This window comes from Rhea americana, unplaced genomic scaffold (genome assembly GCF_003343005.1).
Source record: "Rhea americana isolate MKP2758 unplaced genomic scaffold, rheAme1 scaffold_294, whole genome shotgun sequence".
In the NCBI taxonomy this organism is placed as follows: Eukaryota; Metazoa; Chordata; class Aves; order Rheiformes; family Rheidae; genus Rhea; species Rhea americana.
The window spans coordinates 48,594-55,990 of record NW_028186417.1 but is presented as its reverse complement, the minus strand read 5'-3'; positions in this window follow the sequence as shown (position 1 = coordinate 55,990).

Here is a 7,397-nt window from a genome sequence, read left to right as displayed (position 1 = left end):
GCGGCGGGGGGTGGGGAGGGAGCCGCGCGCGCGCGCTCTACCCAGAACCGCCGCCTCGTCAGTGTGCGGACGCGCGGCGCACGCGCAGTCCCCGCTCCCCGCCCCGCCCCTTACCCAGCCGCCTGGCCGGAAGTGAGGTTGTCAGGCCCGCGCGAGCACGTGGCGGGGAGGGTAGGGGAGGGGGGGAGCGAGGCGCCTCGCGCTGCTCCCCACCCCCCCCGGCCTCGTGGCGGCCTTAGGACTTCGGCGACCGTTAGGGTTCCAACGGCCGCGCCCGCCTCGCGCGCGCCGCCCTCGCTGCGCTGAGGCGACCCCGCCCGCTTCGAGGCGTTGAGCGGGGGCGCCCGCTCGACCGCTCCGCTCAGGGAGGTGATTCGGCCTCGCAGGAAGCCTGGAGTTGTCGCAGAGCTGTAGCAACAACGACGACGACAGCAAAGCACGCGTRGGGCAAACAGAGGCTCTCACTGTTGGCCTCGGCCGCCTCCATTGCTTTGCTGACGCCACCCAGTGCGTTCAGAGGCAGCAGGTGCTCTGTGCAAGGGTGGCTGTGGAGAAGTTTAGCTTCGGGCAGTGACGGGAAGGCGTTTAAGAGCACTGCGGTGGTAAAAATGGCCCCRAACACCCTGATCAGGCCACCTGAGGCTCCTGCAGACTCTGAGGTCCTTAGACTGCATCTGGTGGGAAGCTAAGAACTGCAAAAAGCAACTCTACTGACATCAAGGTGTGTGTAAATTTACAATAGGGAGGCATCATATATGCACTAGTTTAGGAGTTAACTGACTGAAAAATAGTGGCAGAAAACCATGAATCTGGACAGAGGAATGTCAGCTGTGCATTCCCCACGGTGAAATGTACCCTCCCTGGACATGGTTCCCTACAGATACTGAGGAGGTATGTCTGGGAACTTTCCAAAATGACACTTACTTCACCAGTGAAATGTACAGGAAAGAAAGACATTTGCTGAACCACAAGAAGTGCAGTCTTCGCAGTCCCTCGTCAAATCTGTGGGCTTTTTTGGAAAGATACAGAGCCATCTCAGCCAGGGCACCGGTGACTGAAAGGTATGTTGTTAGCGCCATGCTGCTAGATGTCAAGGTGGCCATTAAGGCAATATTTGGCACAGTTCCCTAGAAGCATAATTTGGGAAATGCGTTGCATTTCCAAATAATTTAATAATCCAAATTTCCATTTGAAAWTAACATTCAGATTGAAACCAAACTTAAAACTATCCAAAATGTCAAAAAGACATCCAGTTTTAGTACTAAAACTAAGCAATTCTAATCATCCAAAAATTATGAGAGATAAGAGGTACTCAAAAGGTAGCTTGGTTACAGGCCTGTTTTTCTTGGGTATTCTTCTCAATGCGTATGCAAACAATGTATTCATGCGTCTTTTTTTCCCCTTAGAAGATGAAATTGTACAATAAAAACAATTTTTTTATTTTTGTTGGGATATGGGAGCTACAGTTAATCTCTCGTATGACTAAATGAAGCCACATTTTGGCATCTCTAATGTGGATTTGAAAATGTAGCCTGTCCAAATTAAGTTCTAGATTTAAAATGGACAGCAATAGCAGTCATCAAGTCAGTAAAACCTGTGAAGAAGTCAGAAGCTTGAAGTTTTTGAGTTAATATTTCAATAATCAAATTACCTTTGACTTAATAGTACTGCCGTACTCCAGGTTGGTAACAAAATGACAATGTTTTTCTATTGAAGTGACAAGTTGTCATATGGTGAAAGCACAGATAAAGCTATTTGCGTTAGTAGTCCCCTTTCTGCAGTCATTCTCCTCCTTGCAGTAACTGGAGATCAATTTTTCAGGAGCATATGGAGATACTAATTCATAGTTTTCCTTAGAAGAGAGGTATTTTGACTGCACATGAAAGGAACGGAGTACTGTGAGGAAAATGGTATGATCAGCAGCATTTTCTTAATGAGGACATTCTTACAGTGCTCTATACAGTGTTATGCCTGAGCTCCTTAGAAATATGCTTTTAATTATATCTTTGAAAAGAAAATGGAGCTAGGTTAAAAGCACATAAACTTACTGAGAGCAAGCAATAAAATTTTGCTTGTCCTTGGCTAAAAAAGAATGTATTTTGTAAAAGYTGCTGCAAGAGTGTAGCATTGGTTTTTTGGTTAGTAGGTTAATTTTTACTTGTTTGGGGGCTCCCTCTCCCCATCGATTTTTGTGCTTCTTAAGGTGAAAGATGAAATTATTGAGTTATTTATAGGTCAGACAAAATAAGCACTCTCATTACACTGTGATTACTAATCTCTGTCTTCACATACTAGATGTGGAGGGCAGCTGCTTAGGCACAGCTAGCAAATAAATGTATCGCAAATGCCCGTGGAGTTGTGGTAATTAGGAGACACATAGATGGCCACAGAAATGGCTAGTCCCTTGTGAGTAATCTTGAAGAACCACACAACAGCTAACATAATGTTCTACAGCCCATTTGCTTGCTGAATAGTCTGCCTTTTTGTATCAAATGCCAACATGGTGTGAGGAAGTTTCATGTTAAGGATTCCCTTCTATTAAGTGTAGGTCAATAAGGTGTAGACTAGTTTGACAAATCACTTAATGGGCCCAATCTTCCAAGCTCGTAAATGAGAGCTAAATTTTGCATATGCGAGTAGGCTCACTGAATTTGATGGAATTATTCACCTGTATGGAACTACATTTTGATATATCTAGATGGTGTATTAATTTCAAGAAAGGAAGAGTTTTGAGATGTCTTCACTCAGTGTGTGAAACCCAAAGGAAACTTATTCTCTCTTACTGAAAACGAACCCCCTCATTTGGTTCAGGCAAAGTAAGGATGCCTGGGTCTTATACACATGGAAGGAGTGCACTAACAACAGCCCATATCTTGCAAGATATGCTTGACACAGTTCAAGCATCCCAAACAGGCCAGAAAGGTCTTCACATTATTTYCCAAAAGAAACAGAAAACAGATTTTAAAACCTTGAAAGTAGCAACAAACGTAGTTGTTTTCTAGGTGGATGCAAAACACTGAGTGGTATGAGGAAAAATCCAGTGGCAACAAACAGAGAATCAGAATTACAAATCCCAAGGTGAGGAGAGAGAAAAAACAAGAGGGAGGATACTACGGAAGCTGGTTCAAAGCAGTTATCATTATTTTTATTTTTTTCTTCACTATATAATGGTTCTTTCTTAGACCTTCAATTCTAAGTATTATCCAAACATAGGAGATACTCAGCTCTCATTACCAAAGAAAGAGCAGTAAAGGTCAGTTTCTGCTTTTTATGGCTGTGAATCAATGGTGAACTTTTACTGCACTAAAATAGGAAAGAAAGCAAAGAAAGTCCTGATGACATGTTTTGTATGTTTCCATCACAATACTGGAGAGTCTTATTTCATTCTTTCTTTCATTGCCTGGGGTCTAAAATTCTGAGACTTTTTTCACTTTTTTTTTTCCAAATTGTAGAGTGGCAGATCCATAATGGAATGTAAATGATTCCAGTTACTGCCTTTATGCAGCACATAATACCCATTTTGAACTTTCTTTCACAGCTAGTTCCACAAAACAAACCTCAAATTTTTATTCTTTTAATACAACAGAAGCTGTATTCTCAGAGGCAAGATAGTGAGACTCACAGATTGACAGATAATGCATTTGTGGCTTTATTAATACAGTGCTGAATCAGAGTGCTTGAAATCTGCTCCTGACCCTTTGCTGTTAGGCAGCCTTAAGCCTTAAGCTTTACCTCAATATATCAAAAATTTTTCATGCATCTCTCCCTACTCTTAACTCTTTTCTTCATGCAGTGCATAAATTGATTTCAAATCAATCTCATGAGGAAAAACCCCCCAGCTTCCTGCAAAAATGTTGAATGTCCTGTATGGAAAATAGTTGTTAAAGAAAAAGAGAAGTAAAAGCCTTTCCTTACATAAATGTTATTTTGAAAATGCCCCTCACTGTCCCTRGACAAAAACTTTTGATACAATTACCCAGGCTGCAGTGTTAGAAGCTGAAGAAAAAAAAAATCTGATTTTTCAGAAATCTTTCTGTACTTAAACTTTTTTTTAAAAAAGTATCATTCTTCTAATTATTCTTTATCTTCATTTGAGGCAAACAGATCTGTTTTTGTATTGTAGACTCTCAAGTGTTCAGCAGCTCTCGCAGTAAAATATTTTGGTCCTTATGCAAGTATGTGAGGGTTATTTTATCTTATAGTAACTCAGTCAGCCTAAACAAGGCATTATCAGAGAGAARGGTATATTAATAAGCACTTTTATTTTTTCTCCTCTCTTTATCTCATCATTGTTTCATGTTTGCTTTCCTTCTGCTGTGGGAGCCGTGAGAAACAGCATTTGTACAGAGAAGTAGCTGTACAATCTTCCTTCTTAATAAATATTGTTTCTTCGTTTCATGCTGCTGACCCTGGTGAAATCTGTTTTAGACACAGTCAGTAAAACCAAACAAAATGTTTATGATGAGCTAAAAGCTAGGAAAACCCCAGGAGACAACTCTTTTGCCTTTGGTTTTGTTATTTTGTTATTTTCCTAGGTCAAATCATAGCTCAGCTCACTGTCTCGGAGACAGCAGTGGTAATGAAAGCAGAGGGGGTTGTTCGCTTGTATAATTATATATGCAAAGTATTACAGAGACTTTGGTATGTTATAAAATGTTGGCATAGAAAAAAACAAAGAGTAGGACTGAAAACACTTAGTACAGAAGGATGGGACAAATCAACTACAGAGTCAGTGCCTTGTCTGATCTTTGTTTGACCCGGTAAATAGAGGCAAATTTTGATCTGCTCCAGTTTCTACCGCCTATCCTAAACCGCAAATAAACAAAAGGATTTGTAGAAAACAAATAATTTACCGATTTTTGATATGAAAATGAAAGAGAACCGAGGAAGGAGCTAATAAAGATCTACACGGTACAAATGAATTGCTGAGTTCAGCTTTGGTGACAGCGAGTGCAACTCTCACTGACATTGAGGTCAAGAGTCATTGATTGCAATGTGAGATTTGTTCATTTGTACTAGAGATGGGTTTTGGACCAAATAGAATATAAATTGCTAGTTGATATGACAGCCCATAGGCAGATGAGAACAGCAAGGGAAATAAGGGAAAATGTAATGGCAGATGTGTCTGCAAGAGTCCTAAATAGAAATCATGGAGGAAGGAATATGACGGAGGTTATAAAGGGCTTAGAATTGCTTGCATCTTGACCTGGTAAATTGCTTCATGTTAATAATATTCTGCATCTTTTTTTGGAGAACAAGTCTCTTATGTCTGTCCTGATGACTGGGGTTCTGTAGCACGTCTCTGGYTCTTGCTTCGTTTGATAACAGAACACATTCCTGCTGGCTTTATAAGAGTGTTTTCAGTTCCTTGGTTTAACTTTTTCCTACCTTCTTTGATMCAGGTTCCCCTTTATTCCCAGCTTCCCAGCTTTTTTAGTTTATTTCCTTCTCACTTACAGCCATAGCTTGATTTCACCTTTCCTTGACAAACTTAAATAGTGGCAGTACTTAAGATATATGGTAAGTTTGGCTTATGTGTGTACTGTACTGTGTGTAGCCTTTTGAGGCTCAGCTGTCATACTAACCCATTTAATGAATAAGTCTTTGAAAATGACTTCTCTTCCTTCACCAAATTATGCATGTGATTGGAACACATGGCCTTTTTCWGCAATTCTTAAGCTGAGGTACATGTTTTGTAAAGGCTCCCTGGATATCTGGCTGGCTTGTTCTCCTCCCCAAAAGCTAAACTTTGTTACAAGAAAACTAAAACGCCTGAATTCCAAGGCTAACACTACTCTGTTCCATAGCTATCTGTTGTGTCTACAATTGCTACTGAAATAAGCAGAAGGGGAAAGGTGTGTACAGTTAGGAAGAGAAGCTGGCTTCTCTCTACTAGTTTATCATTCACGTAGGAAGAAATACATCTCCCAGCTATGTCTGACTAAAAAAATACAGACACAAGGACSGCAGAGCAGGCCTTTACTGGTGGAAGCTGTTACGATACTGCTGKTCTCAGGCCATGAAATCAAGACAGTTATGACTGTAAATGTCATATGAATGCTACCTCATTTAATTTCTAATGAAGAAATCTAAATACAGTAATACACTCCAATGAAGTGTAATGTTAAGAGTTGGAAAAGGAGAGAGGATCACCTTAGCTGGAGCTTTTGCTAACCCATCTATTTTTCCAAATGTTTTTTTAAAGTCTGTGCTATCTACAAGCATTAGGAGTCCCAGGGGGATTTTTTTTTTCTCTCCCCTCAATAAGGAAAAAAAACAGGCACAGAATAGCCAGCAGAACTGGATGCCAAGGCTTTCACTCTCGAAAAGGGGAGTCTAGATTCAAATCTGTGCCTGGCTATCGCTGAACAGTGATATCACTGTACGTGGCCATACTGGGCCTTCTGAGCCCCGTGTACCCGTTGGGTTATCTGACTACAGCCCTTACTGCTGATATCTTGTGCTGGTGGAAAGGAGAGAGATTTTCTGACTCCCCTAGGTCTAGGAAGATGCAGGCCATCAGAGGCCACTCAGGTAATATGCCTTGGTCCCTCTGGTGGTTAGATGCCCACCAAGCCCAATCGTATCCCTGCCTAGAGCTGGCAGGAAAAAGAACTTCTGACAAGCCACCATTATCTCCCATCCGGAGGCCTGCTGGGAGGTCTCTCTCTCCCTCAGTTGGCTGAGGGACACTATGTCAGTCTCGTGGCTTTTGGTCAGAGGATTGCTTTCATAAGTAGCTTTTACGTCCAGGAACTGGGCCATAATGCCTTAAAGTCCCTTTTGCTATCTTGTTTGACCTTAGAAAACTTAGATCACAAGAGTTTTGTCAAACTGATGCCATCCCAGAGAAAGCTTTAGTTTGGATAGTACATTCATTTATTACAAAGATCATCTTGTCAGAAAATTCCTGACCACCAGTGTCTATGGTGAATAATGAGCGTAACCACCAGGGAGAGAAAGATTAATACCAACTRTAAAATTATCACTAGCTATGCATAATACATCTATATGAATCTGTCACTCATAAACAGCAAGTCTGAGCGCTTTCTTAGTTTGAATAGCATGCAAGTTAGAGTGTAGCAGCCTTCACTTACGTATCTTTGAGGTGACATTATTTAATGTCACACAACAAAATCCACGTGCCAGTGAGACCTACCAGATGCACTAATACGCCCCAAAGCTACCTGTAGCAGTAAAAAGTTATGGAAAGGCCACAGCACTTGAGGTACAAAGGCTATTTTTATTTCAGATTGTGTTCTTTTCATTCTATTCACAGATAAAGGTTTTGCTTTTGTATTTGTTATGTGAAATATACAATGGACTTTTATTCCCCATGTATTTTTTGAGTATTAGAACACTGCACAAATACCGCTGGTCATCAGTCCCTATGCTAA